Here is a 13,245-nt window from a genome sequence, read left to right as displayed (position 1 = left end):
ACATCCACATGAAGTCTTGTACATGCATTCTTAGTATCTGTATTCATAAAAGCAAAAGCTAGAAAGAAAAAAACAAAACAAAACTGTGCCTAGCAACATGAATGGATAAACAACTTATGATATATTAATACAATGGACTATTACTCAGCCATAAAAAGAACCAAAGTACTGAAACAAAACAATATGGATGGTTCTCAAAAATAACATTAAGGAAAGAAGGCAGACAAAAAACTACACTCTATTGAATTCCCTTTGTATGAAAATCTATAAAGACAAACTTGTTATTAAGACAGAATGGAAATCAGTGATTTCTTGTGGCCAAGGGAACAGAGGAATTGATTGGGATAGAGCATAAGGAAAGTTTTGTGGTAATTAAAACCTATATTGTGTGGTTTCACAGATGCATGAATTGGTCAAAACTCATTATTTATTGACACAACACTTAATCAGTTGCTTACACTGACACGTATGTAACAGATATTTATAAAAATTATTCTTAGCTAGAGAGTGCCTTCAGAGAAAACTCTGCATACACGATAATAGCACCCGATATACTCCACTTGTTTAAGGATCACTTTTTTCCTCAAGTTCAACTTGTGGTTCTTCCCAGCACAGAGCATGTGAGTAAATGGCCACTGTAAGTAAATGGCCACTAGGCTCTAATTTTGAATTTAGGCCCAATCAACTATAGGGTGTCCCAGTCCATCTTAATAGGAAAATTCCTTCTCAGGGCTCACATTAGATAATTTTCTTCCTGGGATCCTCAATACTCATTATCTTTTGGGAGGGTCCAATTCTAAGGAAGCTAGAATGATGCAAAGGAAAGCAAGGCAAAGAAGAATGTGAGTAAAGACAAAAGGATGCTTTAACAAGCTGATGACTATCCTAAAATGAGCTAGAAGAGTCACATCTGATTATTCAATGACTGCAAATCTCGGCAACACATGTTCATAAAATGGAGAAAGGAAGAGTTTTTTTTTTTTTTTTTTTTGCCTTTTCCTTCTTGGATCCTGTACCCTCCTACTGGTCAGTTTGTCTCACAGGGCGTTAACTGCCCTATACTTCTGAGATGCTCTACATGGATACAGAACAATTCCTGGAGGAACCACAATGCGTGTCCTGTAGCATGCTGCTTCACCTAAATCTGGAAGGGGTAGGGAGATCCAGAGACTCCAGGCACAGAGTTGATCAATCTCAAGTGACAAAACCCCTCAGGGTACATACAGAGGGTGCCAAAAAATGTACACATATTTTAAAAAGGGAAAAAAAAAATGGTTGTAAAATTGTAATAATATATATCGATAACAAAGATGAGTACAAATCATGTGTATACATTTTTGTGGCATCCCCAGTATATAAGAGGTGAGCCAGAGGTTTTACACGATAAACTTCCTTTAGGATTTTAAGATCCCTAAACCTTTGGACACTTTTGTTTTCAAAATACTGTGAAAATTCTAGCATTTCAATTTTATTTATTCTAAGCTTGCTGCGGTCCAGATTTTAGTCAACCAAACAATCAAACTGTTAGAGTTACTCCAAGCCCCTCAACCTCACATCTTACACATGGATTCTCTCATTAGTGTGCTCATATTAATACATGCAGTCTGATCAAACTTTATATTTCTTTTTCTGAGTTTTATGTCCTTAAAATTCATTCATATAGATAATCCCATTTTTGTCAAAATAAGTTCACAAAACCACACTACTTTTTGCATCTTACTTTGTACCTCATCTTGTGAGACCTCTTAGGGCTTGAGTCTTGTTTTCTGTCCCAAAACAATGAGCAGTGGTAGTGATGGCTTTTAAGGCAGATCATCAATCCTTCATGAAGCAACTACTTGAGTGGATGCCATTACAGGTTATTCAGTCAAGGGTAGAATAGCTTCTTAAAATTGTGGTAGCGTCTCCAGGGAAAGAGCCTCAGTTTTATCAGAATCTGTCCGTGCCCCTATACCAGTCTTCATGACCACACTTCCTGATCTAAGCCCGAACTTCAAACTAACTTAAAAAGATGCTGCATGTTTGATAGCTCAATTTAGATTATAATTCACCCACAGGATTAGACTTCAAATATCCAAGGCTCCAAGAGATAAAGATTCTATTTAGGGCAGCTCTAGAAGCTTTTAGGTTTTTTTGTTTTGTTTTTTAATACAAAACTTGAGCTCAAAATTTAAAATCCTAAACCCGTTTTTTTCTTTCCCCAAATTTTAAATCACAGATAGGAGTAACACATTTTACTCTTGTTTCTACTAACTGTTTTAAGGCAGCAAATACTGAAACAACCAAGTATTTTGCTATATTGATTTGATGATAGATAATGGAAGTAATTATTCACCAGCGCATATCATGTACTACCAGTGCCCCTTTGCTAATGAAAATGAGATAATAAATAACTTCGATGCTAACCAGATTAGACAATTTCATATAATTGAGAACACATTTAAGTAAATGGATAATTAAAGTAAAATTATCCTTAAGATTCTGTTTCTCTGCTAACATTTCTGTACCAGCCAATGGTGATGTAGAGATACCATACGTAATATATTGGCTGAGAGCGTGTACTTCAATATTATAAAAGCTTTCTAGATCTTTCTCTATCTAAATCCAGAAATAACATTCTACATTTCATCTTCCACATCTATAAAATTATGTATAGTGACAAACTATAATTATGCATATGACAAATTATGTCCTAAGATTGTTTAAGAATTAAGGCAAACTTCCATGATGAACATCTACCTTGCTACCAAAAGCACCTAGGCAATTTATTGATATATACAGATTTATAGCTTATCTTTATAAATAATTCAGAAGATATCCCGAAATTAGAGACTTTGTCATTTTGTACAATACATAGTCTGATTTTTATAATAAAATGTGCCTTTAAGAAATAAGATTTAATAGGATGCTTAAACTACAAATTTTGCATAAGTAGCCTTGTTACCAATTTAGATCTCCCAAGCACCTACAGTGGACCATCTATCCTGACGAACCTAGCCAAATCAAAACTGAAGCTGAGAGTTTAGCAGCGCAAGCTTTAATTCAATGCCTGGAGAATGGAGAAGCCCAAGTTAAACTCACAAATCAGCATCTCATCATAGAGAAGTCTGGGGGAGATTTTTATGGGGGCAACAGAAGGAGGGAAAGGCATATGCATCAGGTTTCATGGAATGGGCTGGTCCTTTCCTGGCATTTAGGCACCACACCTTTTCGTGCCTTATTTGGTCCAAGTCAGATCTGTCATGGCATCAGTAAGTGGGTCCGTTTTCATGCTCATGTACAATCATCAGGGTATAATGAGGTTTGGATTTCCTAGAGGTCAGATTTAGTACCATCATGGTTCAGACTGGCTCTGGTCGATTTTTGTTATTTTAGCCACCTTCTTTTTGTGGTTTTCCTATAACTAAAATGGACTCAAGGTTTCAACAGCCAGGGGGCCTACAGCCATGGTGATAGTTTCCTAAACAAACCATTTTGTTCTTCAGCTGAAATTCTTCTACTTGTGATAATGCTAGAATATATACCCGAATGTAGATGCCATGGTCCCTTCTGTTGTAGGCATAGCTTTTATTATCCTTCTTGATATTTGGTATCTCCAGGAACAGCTTACTTTGTCCTCTGTGTTAGACAAAAAGTTCATGATTTTTCTTTGGTACTAGAACTTACCAATACAAATGACACTGAAGTTATCCATCATCCCATGGTTAAACAAGTTGCAATAACAGCAACAACAACAGCCCACTGAATTTCAAAGGTATTTATTGTTCGTGTGACATTTACTACAGGTTCTGGTTACTCTGTAGAATAGCTGTCCTTCAGGTACTCTAGAGGCACCTAAATATCAACAGCTGCTTCCACAGTCATTGCTGCAGGGAATCTAGAGTCTTGCACAAGAAATTAAATGTTTCCATACAGAAGTGACAAGCATCACCTACTCTTACATTCTTTGTCCATCATGGTCAAAAAGGACACAGTTCTCAGTGCAAAAAAGTGCAACCTCTCCCTGTGCTGAAAATGGAGAAATGAAATTATGGTGAGCAGTACCAACAATATATGTTCTTCTAGAATGCACAATTTTTTTTTCACTATAAAATTAAGGAGCTAATGCTTCACAAGGAAAATTTGAGTTAAAATCTTGGCATGCCCATGTGATTTATGTATTATGAAAAGAGGAAAGTAGGTGTTTTTTTTGTGTGTTTTTTTTTTTCAAATTTGCAACTAAAATTATCTTTTGCTCTATGGTGTTTCCACTATTTAAAAAGGGATCCCATAGTTGTTTGTTGTTTCTGTTCGATTGTTTCATTTTTTGCCTAGACAATGTACAAACTCTGCTAATACAGTCCATAAAATAAAATCTAATACTGTGAGTGAGAGTGGGGGTGGGATAGAAGCATTCTTATATTTTGATTGTGATGCACAGTGAATTTCACAAGTTTTATTTCCAGTGTGGTTCTACGAAGTTATATGTCCTGGGAGTAGACTTATGGACAAGTAAACATCTCTTATAATATTCTGCAGTTATTAAAGCCATTGTGAATTTCCCTCATAATAAGAACATTTTATTTTCTTCCTATTCTTCTTTTCTTCTATTTTTTATTTATTTATTAGTTTCAGGTGTACAAAATGACATAATAGACATTTAAACCCTTCTTAAAATGATAACCCATCCCCCCAAGCTACTACCCTTCTGACATCTTACATAGCTGTTACAATACCATTGACTCTTTTCCCTATGTTGTACTCCACATCCTGTGACTATATATACCTATATATTTAGTCATAGTGGCATTCAATATTATTCTACTTCAGTTTCAGAGCATTGGACACAGTCTATGACGTGATCCTCCTGGTCAGTCCAGTGCTCATCTGGCACCTTACATGATCTTTACAACACTGTTGATTATATTCCCCATACTGTATTAACTACCAATTTGTGTTTCTTAATACCTTCACCTTTTTCACCCTGTCCCCAACCCCATTCCCATCTGTCGGGTCCTGCATGACAGGAGATGCGGGAAGCGAGAAGGGCGTCACAGGGTTAAGAAAGACAGTAGCCAAGAATAGAGTGCAAGCAGGGTCAAAGGACTCAAGCCTCAAGAACTGAGCTCCAAATTGGGCCAACACATGGCTTTTATTAGTTAACAACTGAGGAAGTAAAGATTGTCTATCTCAAGATCTGTGATTTTAATGCCTGCTCTCTGTCTTTCCGAAAGTCCCCATTGTGCTCTAGCTTGTACTTTGCCTTCATACACACACACACACAATCCCAAGGGATCCATTGAAGGGGAGCGACCGATATTATTTTATTGGGTCTCAGTTTGCTGAGACATCCCCTCAAGGAAGCTTCTCTGATATCTCTTCATTGGGCTTCAGTTTGCTGAGGCACTCCCTTGTGAAATCCTGGGAAGAGTGTGGGGGAACAAATGGTTTGGCAGCTATAAGGCAATGCCCATCTATCACACTGATAGATCTAGTACCTATCTGGCACCATACCTAGTTATTACAGTATTATTGACTATATTCCTTGTGCTATACCCTACAACCCTATGACTACTGTGTAATAATCAGTTTGTATTATAATTCTTAATCCCTTCCCCTTTCACCCATTCTTAAACCACCTGCCATCTTAAATAAGTCTCTCTAAGATTCCTTGTAATACTGGTTTGGTGGTAATGACTCCTTCACCTTTTTCTTGTCTGGGAAGCTCCTTGTCTGTCCTTCAATTCTAAATGATAGCTTTGCTGGGTAGAGTAATCTTGGTTATGTGTCGTTGCTTTTCATCACTTGGAATACTTCCTGCCACTCCCTTCTTGCCTGCAAAGTTTCTGTTGAGAAATCAGTTACCAGTCTTATGGGGGCTCCCTTGTAGGTAATGAATTGCTTTTCTCTTGCTGCTTTTAAGATTCTTTCTTTGTCTTTAACCTTTGGCATTTTAATTATGATGTGTCTTGGTGTTGGCCTCTTTGGGTTCATATTGTTTGGGACTCTGTGCACTTCCTGGGCTTGTTTGTCCACTTCCTTCACCAGATTAGGGAAGTTTTCTGTCATTATTTATTTGAATAGATTTTTTAATTCCTTGCTCTCTCTCTTCTCCTTCTGGTACCCCTATAATGTGAATGTTGGTATGCTTGATATTGTCCTGGAGGTCCCTTAAACTTTCCTCAGGTTTTGGATTCTTTTTTTCTTTTTGCTGTTCTGGTAGGGTGTTTTCTGCTACCATATATTTTAACAGAAATATATGGTTGGATCTTCTGATTCACCTAATCTACTGTTGATTCCCTATAATATATTCTTTGTTTCTGTTATCATATCTTTTATTTCTGATTAGTTCTTTTTCATGGTTTCCAGCTCCATTTTTATGCTTCCTATATCTCTGTTGAAGTTCTCCCTGAGATCACTGAGCATTTTTATAACCAGTGTTTGGAACTCTGCATCTGATAGATTGCTTATCTCCATTTCACTTAGTTCTTTTTCTGGAACTTTGTTTTGTTCTTTTTTTTTAAGACATGTTTCTTTGTCTCCCCATTTTGGCTGCCTCCCTGGGTTTGTTTCTATTATGTATTAGGTAGGGCTGCTATGTCTGCTGGTCTTAGTACAGTGGCCTTATGTAGTAGGTGTGCTCTGGAGCTCAGTGGTACACTCTTTCTGCTCACCTGAGCCATGCACTTCAGGTATGTCCCTTGTGTGTGTCGTGTGTGCTTCCTCTTGTAGTTGAGACTTGGTTGATAATTGCTCATCAATCAGATGGACTGACCCTTGAGATCATTAGTAGTGAGGACTGACCATGACTACAATAGAAGAGTTGCTGTGCAGGGGCTTGTCTTACACAGCAGTATCTGCCTCAGCAGTATGCTGGTGTCTGTCCAATCTGCCCTTTTGGTGTGTCCTACTTGGAGAAATCTGGGTAATGTTCCAGCTAGTTTTGAAGCTGGTCACTGAGGCCACCAGCCCCAGGACTACCTTGGAGGTGATCCACTCTAGGTCAAGTTTAGTGCCAGCCTGTGGTCCCCCCAGGGACACCCAGCAGGAGCCACAAAGGAATCCACAGACTTCTTTGTGCTGCTGCCCATACTGTGCTTGGAAGTGCCTTGAGAGACCAAGCCATGAACCACGGCCAGCTGCTACTAGGGTAGGGCTTAGGGCTGCTCAGCCAGAGGCACGGAACATGCTTAAGCCAGATGCTGCTTGTCTGGGTTCCACAAACCTTTGCGAGTCACTAGAAAAGTGCAGCTTGTGTTAAGGCAGGTGGTCTGCACACACACACACACACACACACACACACACACACACACACACACATATAAAGGTACTGGAAGCAGCCTGGGTGTGCCCAAAAGTTGGTCAGGGCCGGGTCTCTAATCACCAGGGTGTGGTGAATGAATGGTGGAGACTCAGATATGGTGGCCACCTGTGTTTGCACATGAGGAAGGGTGAAGGCTCAGCAAAGAAACAATGGCTTCTACAGCTCCCCTGTCCAGGAGAAAGCTGCCTCTCCAGCTCCCTTCCAAAGCCAGACAACTCATTTCCCCACCATTTGTCCCTGCCAACTTTCTAGCTGCTGCACCATTGCTGGAGCTCAGAGCGAGTGATTCCTTTGGTGGTTAAGTCCACATGCGGTCCCTTTAACAGGAGACCCTGTGAGAGCAGCTGCACTATCTCACTCAGTCACAATCTCCACTGGTTTTAACAATCAGAAATTATAGTGACTTTTCTTCCCGGTACTGGCACCCTGGGCTGGGGTGGGGCTGGGACCTCTCGTTCCTCTGGGGGTTGGGGGGACCCCTACAGCTGAAATATCTCTCCTGATCTTTAATGGTCACACACGGATGTGGGATCAGCCCGTTTTGTGTCTCTGACTTTCCTACTAGTCTGGAAGTGGTTTCTTCTGCATGTCTTTAGTTGAAAGGCTTCAGTTCACCTTGATTTTAGGCAATTCTCAATAATGGTTGTTTTATTGATTAGTTGTAATTTTGATATGGTTGTGAGAGAAGGTAAACACAGAGTTTACCTACTGCACCATCTTGGTTGTCTCTTATGCAAAGTCTTGGTATCTGGTAAAGCAAGTTCCTATTTTTTTTTCCTCTTAATGACTATAACTAAGAGTCTGGGCTGTTTGTTTCTAATCTGCCATCTAACTATGTAATAGCGATATTATCCATGTTAAGAACAACTAAATCTGGCCTAGTCTGGTATACCATAATATTATCAAAATCTGTGAAAATGCCACTTACTTAAAAGTTGTTCCTTATGGCTGGAGAGTTTCTGAATATATCCAAACTTAGTTGGCAGTACATAAAGCTATGTGAAATACTTTGAAAATAAAGTAAAATATTACCAAAGGCATTCAAATACTAATTATATTAAGCCTAATAATTTTATTTACTAATTGATTTGTTTAAAAAATTAATATGTGCCTATTAATTGGCAAATACTCTATCATAATCTGGGGATACGTTACGGAACAAATATACACAATCCTGATATTACAATTACTGGAGACATGTTCTAGCAATCTAAGTATATAATAATGCATCATGAATTTTAGGTGAATTCACATAATAGCCAATAAAACTAATTACCTGTATGTGTCGAACAGTATTTATCATGTATTATGTCATTACCTCCAAAACATAGATTATTAAACCTATAGTGAGAGGCAAAAAAGGATGTTAGTGTTAAAGAATTAACAGCCAATATGTGGCATAAACCTGAAAATAAATGATGATAAGATGACTCATGGGAAAACACCACTTTTTTGGGTGTTTCTGCAGCATGATACTCTATAAATACCATATTTACGTGTAATACTGAGAATTTCCTTATTTTTCATAATATAAAAGATAGGTTTAAATATCACTCACAGTGTAAGCTGTAATCACTTGATAAACTGAGTTACAAATTAATCACCTATTCTACAAACATGTAGTAATATTAAGTATTTCTAATTTGTTTATATTTACATCATTGTTTTTATTTATGCCTTAACTCAATAACTTCCTACTCAAAATAACAGTCACTGATATGCTTTCTCTTCTTGAATAACCATATTTCTTTCCATCAAAACAAATGAGTTTACTTGAGAACAATAGATTTTAGCACCATTGACAGATCACTAAAATTAAAAAAATATATACTATATTTAAAATCACTCTTCATCTTAAAGAGAAACTTTGAATTTGCCATTTCTAAGACAATTACAATGAACACTTCACATTCAGAAAGTGAAATGATACTTCATTCTTTCTTCTCAGATATTGGGTCAATGTTTTGATACTAGTGGATGAGAGAATAGAACTGAAATTGTGATTCAATTAAGTTATTTCTTTCCTTGTAAAATAGAAAAAAATGATTTATTTCTCCACATTTATTACATATGCATAATAAATGATAAACTATAGTAAGGTATTTAGTAATCAATGGAATGATGGATTATAGAATGTTATGTCAGTCTTTAATGAACTTTCTGTTAATGTACTGTAACTTCTATTCAAAACCACACAGTGGCTGATCTGCTGGCTGATCTTATCACTGGGGACCAGCAGCTTGGCTTGCAGTTCCTTAAGATCCCATTAGCTCATTTTCTACTCAGAGTCTGATTTCTGGGTCAATTAACAAACACATGCATCTATAACTCATGTTTCTCTGTAGGTAGAGTATATTTTCTTCATTATAAAAAGATCCCCAATGTCTCTTCCCAGTTAATAAAACCCACAAGTAACAACTTTTATGATTTTATGATTGCCTGGGATTTGCAGTTCTAGAATTTCATATAAATGAAAACACATAGAATGTACTGTTCTGTGTTCAGCTTCGTTCATTCAGCGTATGTGAAATGCATCCATGTTGTTGAGTGTATCAGTTCTATGTCACTTTGTAATGCTAAGCAGTACTCCATTGTATGAATATAACATACATAATCTTTTTTATCCTTTTACCTGTTAATAGTTTTTTGTTGTTGCTGTTGCTTCCAATTTAAGGATTTTATGAATAAAGCTTCCATAGAAATCCACATAGAATTTATTGATATATGTTTTTAAAATTGCTGAAACAACACATATGTTCTCCTCATTCAAGAGTGGGTGATACAAGGATTTATAATGATTAGAAGTTACCATAGCGAGAAATAAAATAAAAAAAATAAATAAATAAAAAAATAAAAAAATTAAAAAAAAAGAAGTTACCATAGCGTGTGTCTGCTCCCATACATCACAGAATTCTTAGTTGACAGTATTGTTTTGTTTTGTTTTTCAGTACTTTAAATGGTCATTTCATTGACTTTTAGTCCCCTTTTTAAAGAAAAATCAATCATCATTCATATATAATTGTTCATCTGTATATAATGTGTTCATTTTTTTCTGATTGCTTTAACATTTTTCTATTATTTTTTCAGCAATTTGACTACATTGTATCTGGGCATAAATTTCTTTGTTTTATCTTGATTAGGGTTCACTGAGCTTGGATCAATAAGAGTATGATTTTCACCATAGTTTGGAAATTTGAAGTCATTAATCTTCATTTTTGTTTTCTGCTTCATTGTCTCTCATCTTTCCCTTGACCCCAAATGTATACCTGGTGCTGCTTAAAATTATACCACAGAAAACTGATGACCTGTTCATTTTTAAAACTTTTTTCTATCTCTCTACCTTTCTTGATTTTAGAATTTCTAGTGGTCTACCTTGGATTAAAATATACAGTCACTATTTCCTGCAATTTACAATAGGCTGTTAGGCCCATTCATTTTGATATTTTACTACTCAATTCTGGAATTTCAATTTGCTTCTTTTACATTACATTTATTTCACAGTTATGATTAACTCATACATTTATTCAAAGGGACTATATTTTCCATTGGATTCTTCAACATATTTAAAATAAGTGCTTTAAATGATTTATTTTTAAATTTCAACCTCTTAGGTTTTTGTCTGTTTGTTTTCCTATTCATTTCTTTTTCTCTTGACTATTGGTCAAATTTTCCTGTTTCTTCACATATATAACTAATTTTGATTGTGTACAGAATGCTTGATTGTAGAAACACTGTATCCCCCCAAGTTCTTTCAGCTTTCCAGCTATTGTTTTCTATCACTAAAATTCCCTGTATTCTCCCACACTTCTGTATAAGTCAGGGTCATTTGAAAATATGAAGGTAGTTTACACATAGATTTTTAAGACTTTTTCTGCAATTTCCCTTTTCAGGGTGTTTATCCACTGCATTCCCGTTGCTCTCTTGTGTTAACTTTGTCCTCCAACTGCTCAAGACAGTAAGACACTTTTTCCTATTTGAGTTCCAGACATCTTGCCTGGCTCCTGCAGAGTGCCTTCATCAGAAAAAATCTGTATACACCATCATCTCATCCATTGCATCCCACTTATTTTAGGATCATTTCTTCCTCAATTTTTGCCCTTTTTCTGTCTCAAAGTATCTTCAGATATATATATATATATATATATATATATATATATATATATATATATATTATCATGTATATATACATTTATATATATATATATACATACACATATGTGTGTGTGTGTATATATATATATATATATATATATATATATATATATATATATATAAATTCTGAGATTATAGGTGTTACCTGAGAAAAGATTAATTTAATACTGGATCATCTGTAATTATGAGAAACTAAATTGATTCTTTCTTTTTAAAATATAGAGAAAAATAATACTAAAAAATCTAGAGAATTAGAAGGGATATTATAAAAGAATTTAAGGAAAAGACACAGGGTGGGGGGATACATGAAAAACTCTTTAGGTAAAGAAAGGCTCTCATTTCCCTAATTTTTAATTATTTACTACTATAGTCAGTTATTTGTTTTCTTATTAAGAAGAAGACATAGACGATGGAGGAAGAGAAGAAGAATTTTAGGAAACCATTTTCTACGAATGTCTCTATGCAATTTAGACACATTTGCTTATTTAATGACTTGATTCTGTCAAATTCTGGAGCTATAGGAAACAAAACAGAATAACTGCCTATAGAAAAAATATTGTCTCATGAAGGAAAAATAAACGAAATGTTATTAAATGCTGAGTACTGTAATATTGTCCATCTAGCACACAATGTGGAAAATTAATGTGAATGATTGATTTTTATAAAATGATTGGTGGTCACAAAGTCATCACCATAGATGAGATAGTACAGGGTTTACATCACATAATACCGTTAGACATTTTTCTTAAGAGAGAGAATGTGATGAGGAAATTATAGGTTGAAAAATAAACATGCACACTGCTTAAAATGTTCTGAAAATATGCATAATATTCAGTGAGTGGCAATTTCTCATTTTAGGAATATAGGGAAAACCAGGATGGGGAGAGACTACAGTGATTTCTAGGGACCGGATCAGGGAGTTGTTTTTGTGCCAAGGTACACCGTTTGAACTTTATCTATTAGACAATAGTAGTCATTGTAAAATTTCAAACAGGTAAATATAATGATCACATTTATTCTTTAGAATGATCCCTCTGGCATGATTTGGAGAATAAACTGAAAGGTTGTGAATTTTGAGACAGAAATGTCAGTAAAGATGCATTTCTAACAAGCCCAATGAGAGATGATGATGACTTGACCCAAGGCAATATTAATGTGCATACGGAGGAGAAAATTATTCCAGGAGTTGTTAAGGAGACAGTAAGGACATTGAACTAAGAATACTGTAACAGCAATTAGCTTCCTGGGGTAAGTAAGATAAAGGAGAAAGTCAAAGCTAAAAGCCGTAGTTCTGGTTTTAGTGATTGAAGAGATACATCGAGAATTCAAATATTTATTTTCTCTCTCTCTCACTTTCTTTATCTCTCTTTTAAGCTACATGAGAGAGATTTGTTAATAAATTCCAGTTTTGTGGTCCTTTTTACATATAATTTGATATCTTAAAATTTAAAATCTCTTTAATGGCCTTCTAAATTTAAGAGTAGAGATAAAAACAAATTCTTATATTTTAACATAACTGCCCAGAAATAAGCTTCCAAGGTCATTCAATAAAGATATTATAGATACATACTTTGTTATTCTGGCAAATGTTTTTCTGTCCTTGTTTGAAATATATACACTGTAAAATTAAGTCCTATAAGACTGTAATTAGGCATAAATTCCAGAGATGTCAGCATAGATATTGCTCATCAACAAAGAAAAAAATGTAGAGAGGGGTTAAGGTAAGTAGTTTAGTATGAAGAAATATAAAACCTTCTAGGGATACTGTTGAAACAAATAACTCATTTTTA

Source organism: Rhinolophus sinicus, chromosome 6 (assembly GCF_057876585.1).
Source record: "Rhinolophus sinicus isolate RSI-liver-muscle chromosome 6, RSI-T2T, whole genome shotgun sequence".
Classification (NCBI taxonomy): domain Eukaryota; kingdom Metazoa; phylum Chordata; class Mammalia; order Chiroptera; family Rhinolophidae; genus Rhinolophus; species Rhinolophus sinicus.
Note: the sequence above shows the minus strand (reverse complement) of the source record.